The sequence below is a fragment of the Cavia porcellus genome, unplaced genomic scaffold, assembly GCF_034190915.1.
Source record: "Cavia porcellus strain 051 isolate PalLab524CR breed Dunkin Hartley unplaced genomic scaffold, mCavPor4.1 scaffold_6, whole genome shotgun sequence".
Taxonomy (NCBI): Eukaryota; Metazoa; Chordata; class Mammalia; order Rodentia; family Caviidae; genus Cavia; species Cavia porcellus.
Window position 1 is genome coordinate 46,187,719 of NW_026947489.1, and position 12,205 is coordinate 46,199,923.

Below are 12,205 nucleotides of genomic sequence, written 5' to 3' on the forward strand. Positions count from 1 at the left end.
AAACAAAGAACAAACCCCAGTCCAATGAAACAACAAAAATGATACAAGACTTCAAAGCAAGACAATAGGGAATTAGCAGTGGCTACCACCTTCAGAAAGAGATCCCCCATAGGTGATGCACTGCATACCATTATCCTCTGAATAGATGATCAGACCACTGGCCCTAGATCTGCAAAGTCAGTGAAACACCAAAATACCACAAGCATCAAATTAATTGCATTTCACTTCAGTAGCTATCATCACAGCCTGTGTTGCTCTGGATCTGCTGGTTCTTGCATGTGTGTGTGGGGGAGGGGGGCTGGCTCCTCTTGTTTGCCAGCCTGTGTGCTAGAAGGGCCTGGGTTTTGGCTGTCTCTCCGCTCCCTGTGCCCCACGCATGGTGCTGGTTCACAGGGAGGCTTGCCGCTTGGTGAGGACTTGTGCACTCCCCCTGCAGTCCACAAATGGTGCTGACTCATAGAGAAAGGCTTGGGTCTGACTGTCCCCACTCTGCTGGTAGCCTGTGCATGGTACTGGTTTCCAGGGAGGGCTTGCTTCTTGGTTTAGACTCCCTTTATTAACTGGTAGTCTACAACGTATTCTGTGAGCCTGTCTTTTTGGTTCTTGGCAAAACAGTTTAAATCACTAATGACTACAAGATTTAGTGACAAATAGTTAATAGTACTGTATTTAAGATAAAGCAGTATTTTCTGTATCAGTTATAGAAATGATTTTTTTATCCATTTGTCTGTTGTTGGAAATTTGGACGGTTGTTCCTCATTACCTGCAATTTCATTTTCTGTAGTTTGTTATCTATACTCACCTTTAATACAAATTCATGAGTTTAAAATTACATGCTGTTATCAGTAGCATGGAGAAATCTGGTTCCTTCTTGCCCAGGATATGAATTGCCCATGCTATATGATGCCACCTATCTATTAGGCATTTAGTATCTCTCAGATTGGCCATTCTTGTATTGCAGGATTTGTTTTAAGTAACCTTTAAACAGCAGCCTAGTGCTACATTGTAATGTCTGTGTTATTCATGTCACTTTATCTTGTGACATAGGCATTGCACCATTTTACATCACAAAAAGCATGAGAACAGCACAGTAAGTTCTTTTGTTTGTTTTTTGTATCTGGAATCAAATTCAGGACCTGTGGTTGCCAGACAGGCACTTGTGCCACTGAGCTAAATCCCCAGCCCTGCCTGGTGTGCATGTTTTTATTTCCTTGGGTACCTAAAGTAGGAGCTTCTTGTTTGTCTGATAGAATGCATGTTTACACTGGTATACTGTTTTATATTCTCTACAGCAGTTCCTACAGAGTGGTATTGGAATACACATGTTTGGGAAACTAGATTTTTTTTTAATTTTGAAGAGAATAAAACAGAACAAAGAAATCAGGACAGAACAATGCAAGCAACACAAGACAACAGGATATCAGCAGTGGCTCCCATGATGTTTCTTGTTTTCTTCAAAATAGAGTTGTCTATACCTTCACACACAATATTATCAAACATAACAAAATAGTGTAAAACTGATCAAAATAATGCATTTCAGGACTTCAAAATCACATAACAGAGAATATGAACAGTGGTTATTACAATGTTTTGTTTTCTTCAAAATAGTTGCCCATACTATAGATTTTTTAAAGAAATTTGAAATTGGACACTTGTATTTTTTGGCTCTTTGAAATTATTTGCATTTTTTTCTAAATTTTAGTATTACCATTTCAATTTCTACAGATTGGAATTGTATTAAATTGGGATACTAATTTGAGGGTGATAAGTTTAATAATACTGTTTTCAGTGAATGTTTTATCTCTAGATCTTTAATTTCATCAGTGTCTTACAGTTTTTGTGGTAGCAGTTTGCAAAAGTTTTAAGTTTGTTTTAAAATATTTTATAAGGTTTAAATATTTGATAAATGGTTGATTTCTTATGATGTTTTTGAGACAGTCTATCATACATTCCAGGCAAAAGCTCTTCACTGAACTATATCTCCCAGTCCAGCTCTGTTAATGTTTTGTTTTGTTTTTGAAATGTAGTCTTTTTATGTTGTCTAAGTAGCATTCGACAAACAATCCTCATACCTCAGCTTCCTGGAGTATCTGAAATTATGGGTAGTACTTTAATTTTGATATGCATACTTTTCCTGCCCTGGAAAGTCATAGCCTCTTGAGGTTCAAACCCAGTTGACAGTCCTGGAGCTGCTGGCCCTGCCATCCTGCTGGGCTCAGCCATTTAAAAGGAGACACAGGTGAGGAAACAGGGCTGTTGCTTGGCTTCAGAAATACACATCAGTACCTCAGCTAGCCCTATTTGCATTGCTTAGAGCTAAAGGGGTAAAGGAAGTAGCTTAGCTAGCTCTGTACATAGCAGTACATGGAGAGAGGGTCAGGTTTAGCTAAAGTGGAGGTAATTGCCCTTTATCCTAGAAGAGCCATTCTGGTGATCCTCCATAACTTACTGTCCTAACACCTGAGTAAAATCTATTTTTGCTATATTTGTAATTCCTGTTTATATTTTTCTTAGTTACTATTACTAGACGCTTAATCAACTGACTTTTGGTAGTGTTGTTTTTGTTATTTGTGTTTTAAATGCCCATTTATGTTTTGTGATTTTGAGATAGGGTTTTACTATGTAGTTTGGGCTGTCCTTAAACTCACTTTGTAGTCGTGACTGGCCTCAAACTGAGCAATCCTATCTCAGTCTCCTGAGTGCTGAGATTTCAAGTGTGGGCCACTGTGCCCAGCCATATTTTGTTTCCTAACCATTGTTTGCTGCCCAAAACAAATTTTGTGTTATATCTTCATTAATATTCCATTCAAAATAATTTTTTGCATTTTTTTCTTGTCTTTTTTCATTTTTATCGGTACCAGGGATCGAACTCACAACTGCACACTGCCACGCAGGCATTTATTCCACCGAGCTAAATCCCCAGCCCCTCAAAATAATTTTTAACCTGATTTCTTCTGTAGGTTGCTTAGAAGTATGTTAATATATAGTTATTGGGATGATTTTCTAGATAAATTATTCCATTATAGCCAGAAAAGCATACTCTATAAAATTTTATGTTTAGTGAGACAATTTGTGGTCTCATATTGTCAGTTTTTGTGACTTTTCTATGTGCATTTGAAAAAAAATTTAAGTTATTGAATTATTCTGTAAATGTCACAGATTGTACACACACATACATATACCTATTTTTTAAAATTTTATGAGACAAGGTCTTACTTTGTAGGTGGCTTTGTAGCAGTCCTTCTGTCTTCCAGGTGCTGGGATTACAGGTGTACACCATATACCCAGTTTTGAGGAGGTCTAGTTCTGTCACTTATGGAAAGAAGAACGTTAGAATTTTGCATCATGATTGTCTCTTTATTCCTTTGATGTGGTTAGTTTTTGAAGCTTTGTCATACTGATAAATATATACCTTTTTAACATTATAAAGTACCCTTTGTCTCCTGCTTTTTCAACACATCTTTGTTATTTGATACTGGTGTATCTATGTCAGTTTTCTTATTTGTTTGAGTGAATGTTTTTCTATGCTTTTCCTTTTATTCCTGGATATTTATAATGTGCCTTGCAGCTAGCTGGTCTTGTTGTCTTGCCTTTTCATCCAGGCTGGCAATTTTTGTTTTCTATCTTGGAATCCACTTACATCGGAAGAAATTGTTGGTATGGTTAGTTGAAGACCACCATCTTTTGTTTGCTCTTTGATCCTGTTCGGCCTCCAGAATGTTTGTTCCCACAGTCCCTCAGCAACAGCTCATCGGCTAACTTCCCATAGTCCTGCTCTGCATATGCAGGGGATCCTTCAGCCAAGCAGTTGGCAAACCTACATAGACTGCTGGCACTTTCTCTTTAGCTTATTCCCCCACTGCTTTTTCCTGAATATTGCATCTGGCTCACATGCCAAATTTTTGCTGGCTCCTGAGTTATGAGTTATGTTTCACTCTAGTCATAGTAAAAAAATAAAAAATAGTCCTTGGTCAGATCATAAAGACTTTTGTGTGGCTCCCTTGAGTCTTCCTTTTCTTCAAGATGACACCCATGCACCGCCTATTGTGTAGTGCTTAAAAGCAGTTATCTCAGAAGAACTGCTTTTCCTAGTTAATTCATGTGATTGTTCATGGGAGGAAAGAAAATCTCATTGCTAGTTACTGTGTCCAGGTATGAAATTGATGTCAAAGGACTGTTTGTTAATCGTATTGTGTCTTTATATTATATACTCAAATGTGGGTAATTGCCAGCTTTGTTTCTTAGGTCTCTAGATTTCACTTTTTAGTTTTAAGATTTCTTAAGAGACCTCACCAAGTTAAACTATCATCTAGATGAACAGGAGTCTTCAGTCTCTTCCTCTAACCTTGACTCCTTTCTCAGATTTTCCTGCAGTATTAAATACACACTAGACTAGTACAATCCTTTGAGATAGGAGGAAAAGTTGAAATTTCTTTTCAGAAATTAAGCTGTAAGGTACTGCGTAGATTGCCATTGTTCTATAAATAAGCATGTCAAATGGCTATGATTATACCATTAAGGAGTACCTCAAGATTAAGAATCCAGGGGTCGACAAGCCCAAACAGTAACTCTGTATGGGGTGGAACATGTCTTTTTGGCACCAAAATATGAATACCTGAGGAAGTGGCATATGAACTGTGTTTTGACTGCCATTTGCTTTAAGACAAGCAGTCCCTTATGCTGTACACCATATCAAACTGTTGCCACAAAGATAATGGCATTTTCATACTTCAGATCCTATTGTTTCCCCATCTCAAAAATGGCATGTTACTTACATGTGCTTGATATTTATGGATCTTAATATGTTTGTAACTAAAATACCTGTGAAAAGATTATAGCAGTCCATTTGCAGGCATAAAACAATTTTTCTTTCCCATTGGAGACAAGGTCTCAGTTCAGCCTGGCTTTATACTCACTGTGTAGCCATAGGCTGGCCTCAAACTCATGGAGATCCTCCTGCCTCAGCTTTCCAAGTGCTGGGATTACAAGCATGTGCCATCACTCCTGATTTAAACCTTCTAATCTCAATTTCCAGAGAAGTCTCATCCAGATGGTGCTTACAAAACCCTCTAAGTTTGAGTACCTTGGAAAGTTCCTAACTTACAACATATTGAACACATGTATAATAATTGTAGAAAGAGGTCCTGGCCAGGGATGTAGCTCAGCGGCCCAGCCCCTGCCTGGCAAGCGTGAGGTCATGAGTTTAATTCCCAGTACAAAAACAAATAAAACACCCAAAACTTAAAAACAATCCTAATAATAAATAAATAAATAAGAAAGTAGCCCTGAATCCCGGTTAGTGGCACAGAGATGCCATAAATCCATTTAAGTTTGTTTTCACGTTTGGGTGCTAATGGCCTGGCACCCTATCAGTTTTGGATAATACAAAAGACTTAGCCCGGAAAAACCATGATTGCTCGTTTGATAAGTTCCCAGTGTTGTATAAGTGGATGTATACCTGTCAGTCTTGAAATTTGAATATGGAATTTGGTGACAAGAGTTTTGTTCAATAGAGAGCTATAACCATTTCTGTCCATTTTATGTTTTGATTTTATCAACTGGATGGAGTTGATAGAGTTGTAGTTGTCCACCAACCTTGAATCATTTCAATCTTCGATGAGGATAATACTCATTTACAAGCAGGATAGCATTACAGTGGCAGAGCCTACGCTGTGCAGGACCTTATCAGTCGTACTTCAAGATAAACATTATCTAACCAGACCTAAGAAGACACAAGGTGTAAAATTAACAAGATAATTCTGAAATTGGTTGATATACTTTATTATGAGCTATATGCTGAGCATTTTATTTTGAATCTTAGAGTGTTGACAATAAATCATGATCAGCATTTAAAAATATGTGTTTCATTTTGATTTCATTCTCTAAAGATGTCTCATGTTTATATTGAGTGTACCTTACCAAATGTACTATAGTATATAGACTTGTATGGGTGTATATAATAAATATGGAGTGTGTGCTTAAATATTTATGTTTTGAATGGTATAAAATGATCAGTTGAATTATCTCAATGTTTTGTGAGTGGTGGTTAAATTTTGTTTTGACTTAGTCTTTTAAAGCCTTTTCAAGTCCATTTATTTTTGAGTGGTGCTGATGGTTGTGCCAGACAAGTGTTCTATTACAGAACTTCATCCCCAGCCCCTCATGTCGTCCTCATTAGATTATAAGATTATCTCTCATAAAACTTTATTCTGATTTCTTCCAACTGCTGTAAGTACTCTTACTACAGTACACTTAATTTAAAAGAAAATGTCATTTATAGTGAAGAGAAATCATGACTACCAGAAGATCCTTGGTTTACTTAAGACCATGGATGAACTATTTTGCCTGGTGTGCCTTAATTGTATATATTTAGTGTGAGACATGAGAAGAAGAGATCCTGCAGTACCTGAGATTGCTAGTCTGTGTGTCTTGGTCCTGGTTCATATTGGCTTATGTGTTTTTTCCTATACTTGATCTTGTAGAACTTACTTCTTTGCCATGTAACTTAACTTGCTCTCAATAAGTTTTTCTGCACAGCTTTCCCACCCATGGTTTGGTATTAAGTGCTTACTCTTCTTTGGCCCTTACTGTTTGGTTTCATTCCATTCTCTTCTATATTGGTTAACAATAAAGAAATCACATAGAATAGTGTCTGCTGTACTGTATTAGGAAAAAACCCCACAAAGGAGACTAAGGAAAAAGTTGGAGAAAAGCAGGAAAATGAAGCTAGGAAAGCCACATTTGTAGAGGTTTTGAGTTCATAGTTGGCTGTCTCCAAGACAGGGTGGCATGGCAATTGGTATCACAGAGGAGAAACAGATCATAGGGGGCAGAAAGGAGGAAGACAGCAAAGCAGTGAAATAGCAAGGAAACAAGCAGGCAGTGCCACAGCAACTCTCTTTCCCTTATATTCTGTTCAGGCTGGTGCCTTTAGTGTGGGTAGCGCTCACACTCAAGGCAGGCCTTCCCCCCAGAACTATCAGTGCACTAATTCAGTAATCACACACCTTTAATCTTAAACTGTAGGGCTAGCCAACTCTGAAAAGGCTCCACATGTCATGCCAGAAGCTTTGGGGGGAAGTCTAGACACAAACCATAAGAAAGGATAAGGCAGCACCTCAGGGAAGAGAAATAGGGAGTTGAGGATCTCTTGCTTTAGAAATGAGAGGAGCTTGAGTACCATTTTCAAAGTGGAAAGGATCTACTCAGGTCAGTTATTAAGAATACAAAAGAAGAGATTTTTGCGAGTGTTCGAGGCTTTTGTAAAGGACTAAAGAGAATGATCTAGAGCACTGGTGGATGGATTGGTGATTTTGGATAGGGAAGATAGTGTCTTCTCTACTGTAAACAGGGGAGAAGGCAAGAAGAAGCTGTAAATATAGATGGCATTTTGCAGTTTTAAAGTGAACTAAAATTAACATGGCAGCATGTCATCATCTTTTTCCCAGAGTTCTCAGTGTACTGATTTTGATTACTTCTCAGTGTTGACTTTGTTTTACGTCTTACTGCCAGATTTCTGCATCATAGCGATACTTGTCAGCTCCTTTTCTAGTTAACAAATTAACCCCATGGGAAATACTCTGGGGTCTGTGTGAATATTCTGTTACCAAAGAACTCTGCTGACCTCCACTGATGATGATTCTTTTCTTTATTAATCTAACAAAAAATGGACACTCCCCACCCACCCAGTATACTTTCTCAGTTGCACAAGTGATGATTCCTGTTCCAGTTCTGGTTGCTTCTGTCTCCTAGAAGTGGCTGGTCACCATAATGCATAGCTATTCAGTCTGAAGCACATTGTGTAAAACAGTCCCCAACTGACAAGCCATCCTGCTTCTGTACTTCCTGCTTTCTCTTCCCCCATATAAACCTTAGACCACCAGAGGTCAAGGCCTGATATTTTGGGAGTGATCCTGATCAGTGCCTGTAAATATAAATAAATCTGCCTCCAAATCCTGCTGTCAGTTCTGTTTTTCTGCTTGCCATTGCATCCATGTATTGCAAAACTATAATCAGATTATCTCACTTGAGACAGTAGAAACTCCATTAGGTTGACATTTGTGTCCTTTGACCTCCATTTGGAGAAGAACTATTTCTCGCGAAACAAGAGTTTCTTCAACATGTATCTTTTCAGTGTCATTCTTGTGTGTTTTGCCATGGATATTTTATTTTGGTGAAGTTCAGTTCATCTTTGGTGGAGTGTTTTGTGTCATATCTAATAAATGTTTTAAAACGTACTTTATTGTCAATTGTCTTGAAGTTTCATAGTTTTAAGTTTTATATTTAGGTCAGTGATCAATTTTGAGTTAATTTTTTGTACAAACTACAGATCAAAGTTATCTCACATGTGGATACTCACTTTTTCCAGCACTGTTATAGAGAGGGCTGCCTTTTCTCCACTGCATCATCTTAAATTGTTTGGTGAATTGACAAAATTGACATTGATGGTTGTAACTGATATCGATTGATTTGGCCTTGTCCTTTGATTTTCATGTGATCCCCCATCGTTTGTTTCTCTTTTTTTTCCTCCCTCCCTTTGTTCAATTACTTGCTGTGCCTGGGAGATTCATTCTGCTGAGTTTCATACAGTGCTAAGCCTTGTTATTTTTTTCTAAAATGTCTTTCAGTACATTTTGGAGTGCTGATTTGGTGATCATGAATTTCATTGTGTTCTTTGCCTTGGAAGTATCTTATTTCTCCATCTATTTTGAAAAATAGTTTTCCTGGGTACAGCACTCTGGATTGGAGGTTGTTTTCTTTTAGGGCTTGAAATACTTCACTCCAAGCTTACCTTGACTTGATAGTTTATGTTGAGAAGTCTGTTGTGATTCTGATTGGCTTTGCTTTATAGATGATTTGTTTCTTTATTATAACAGCTTTTAATAGTTTGGTCTTTTGTTGAATTTCCGGAATCTAGACTGTTTTATGCCTTGCTGTAGATTCTTTTTGCTTATGGGTAGTAGGAGTGCTATATGCCTCACTTATCTGTGTGTCAAATTCATTTCCTTTACTTGATGTTTTCTGTCGTTACTTCTGTAAACAAGTTTTTTTTTTTTAAATGTCATTTGTGCTATCTCCTGCTTTATGGACTCCAATCAATATTTACTTTTAAAATTTTATTTAGTTCTTTGTCTTTTTGAGTCAGGGTCTCACTGTGCAGTTCAGGCTGACCTTGAGCTCACTTTGTAGCCCAGGCTGGTCTCAAAATCTCAACAATTCTCCTGCCTCAGCCTCTCAAATGCTGTGCCTCCATCCCCAGCTTATAAATTGGTTTCTTTATAACAGTTAGGAAATGCTAGTTTCTCTAATTCCATTGACTACATGTTTCTGTATGATAAAACTTCCTAAATGGAGTGTGTAGTTTTTAAACTAATTGAGAAAAGCTTTGTAATTGTTGTATTTTATTCCTTTTAATTAGTGCAGTTTATTTTAATTTTATTTTTTGAGACAGGGTCTTGCTGTGTAGTTCATACTGATATTAAACTCACTGTATAATCCAGGATGCCCTCACAGTGACCCTGACTGCCTGAATGCTGAGATTATAGGAACACACTACCACACCCAGCTTTTAGGTTTTTAAGCTGAAGTGGGCATTACAATCACCAATATTTGTGGCAAAGGGTTAGTTTGTTGCATATTCTGTGAGCTAATTTTCTAAAAAAATATGTATATCTTGGTGAGTTTTTATTCCTTTCGCCCTTCAAATTGCTTTAATTTGTTCCAATCCTGTCTTACTGTTTTTGCCTTCTAGCACAGCGAGATATCTCAGTTTGACCATGTACCAAAAGTCTGTCCACAATTTGGAATCATCTTTGTTCATTAGTAAAGGAATGTTATTTAGTAACCAAAGAACCATGGCACACCAGGGATGTGATTATTTCTAGGCCTTTGAGATTGGACAGAATTAGGAAATGTAATTTTAGAGCTGGGGATTTAGCTCAGCGGCATAAGCACCTGCCTTGGAAGCAGGCGGTCGTGAGTTCAATCCCCGGTACTGATTAAAAAAAAAAAGAAAAAGAGGAAGAAATTTAGAGCTGGGGATTTAGCTCAGCGGCATAAGCACCTGCCTTGGAAGCAGGCGGTCGTGAGTTCAATCCCCGGTACTGATTAAAAAAAAAAAGAAAAAGAGGAAGAAAATGTATTTTAAAAATTCATTTGTTTCTCAGTATGGTATGTGGATCGGTGGTAGACTGTTCCTAGTATGTATGAGGTCCCAGATTATATTACATGCCTACTACACACGTATATACAAAGGAAAAGAAAAAGGTTATTTGGCTACATGGATATTTTCAAGTCATTTTTACATTTCAAGATTTTAAAAATATAATTGTGAAATCAAAGAAATCAAATAACTTAACCTCACATTTATATTTCTTTTATGGTACTGATTTTCACATTTGTATTTATGTTTTGCACTAAGAATCATGAACAAACTTAACAGATATATATTTAAGATAAACAGTAGTATACTACAGATATTACGGTTTTTGTAAAAAAATAAAAGTTAAACTTTATCATAAGGAGTATACCAATTAACTTTTTTTATCTATTGAGCAACAATCCAAAAGTTTGTCAGGATGTACCCTATTTGAGACTTTGAAAACCTGAAATGGTATACAGTTCCAAGGAAAGTATACATATGTCAGTTACTAATGAAATTGTAGATCCTTTAATTTTTGACCCACAAACTCATTTGTAACAAACTATCTTGCCATCTTAAAGTGATATGTAGACAATTACTCATTGTGTTATAATTTATAATAGCAGAAGATTGCTTAATAGCTTCAATAGAGCCACACAATGTGGGGAAAAAAGGAAGCAGTTAGACATATTTACAGATGTGGAGTGTTCACCAAATATAATTAAGTAAATGGCAAGCTCTAGGAAGTGTACATAATAGCTACATTTTTTTTTTTTTTTTGGTCTTTTTCCTTTTTATCGGTACCGGGTATCGAACCCACAGCCGCCTGCTTTCAAGGCAGGCACTTATGCCGCTGAGCTAAATCCCCAGCCCCAATAGCTACATTTTTATATTTAAGAAAAATATTTCTTTCAAACAGACTTCTAGTTTGAAGGCCAAACTAGAAAACAGTAAAAAGACTCATAGAGTTAATAACCAAATTCAGTGATGTGGCAGTGCATAAAATAAACACAAAAATCAGCAGTGTTCCTGGACACTAATAATGAATTCACTGATAAAGAAATTTGGGAAACAGTGTCATTCACAGTAGCACCAAGAAAAGTCAAATACATAATGTAGCATTATACTAAATAAACATATAAATCAGTAATGTTCCTGTATACTAATAATGAACTCACTGATAACTTTGGAAAATTGTACCATTCACATTAGCATCAAGGAAAACCAAATACTTGGGAACTAATCTAACTAAGGAAGTGAAAGATCCCTATAAGAAAATTGTATCATTCTGAGAAAGGAGATTGTAGAAGATCAAAATGTGGAACAGGGGGCTGGGGATTTAGCTCAGTGGTGTAAGCACCTGCCTTGCAAGCAGGCGGTCGTGAGTTCAATCCCTGGTACCGATAAAAATGAAAAAGACAAAAAAAAAAAAAAAATGTGGAACAGTATCCCATTTTCATTGATAGACAGAACCAAAATAGTAAACAATGGCTATATTTTCCATACTGATACATAAATTTAACAAAATCACAATGAAAATACCACAGCATTTCTCATAGATCTAGTGAAAACATTCCAGAAATCACAGGAAACCAGAAGAGAACCAGAATAGCAAAAGCAATTCTGGATAACAGTAGAAGAGCAGGAAGCATCACAATCCTAGACCTGAAGTTATATCACAAAGCTACAGTGATTAAAAAAAAAAAAAAAAAAAAAAACAGCATATTACTGGCACCAAACCAGACCTGTGGGTTAATAGACCAGATTAGAGGATGCAAAAACAACCTTGGCTCTTTGATCTTTGACAAAGAGGCCATTGAGAAAGGACAGCTTCTTTAATAAATGCTCCTGGGAAAATTGGATATCCATATGTAGAAGATTAAATCTAGACCCGTATTTTTCACCATGTACTAAATCAAAAGGGTCAAAGATCTAAATGTTACACTCTGCTGGAAGATAAAATATATACAGTGAGCCTCATCTGTCAAGTGTTGCCGTGGGAATCTGGGAAGACAGTTATGCACGACAAAAGGCCACAACTTCATTGATTAAAGATTATTGGAT

At 36.9% G+C, this 12,205-nt stretch overlaps 1 protein-coding gene and 1 pseudogene across 2 annotated transcripts in view; both read left to right on the forward strand.

Annotated features, from left to right (window-relative positions):
- Positions 1–12,205, forward strand: part of Trim24 (tripartite motif containing 24) — a 102,363-nt gene that overhangs the window by 12,932 nt on the left and 77,226 nt on the right. The window lies entirely within an intron of this gene.
- The window catches only part of LOC134476433 (ubiquitin-conjugating enzyme E2 C-like), a 40,876-nt pseudogene that overhangs the window by 12,312 nt on the left and 16,359 nt on the right, over positions 1–12,205 (forward strand).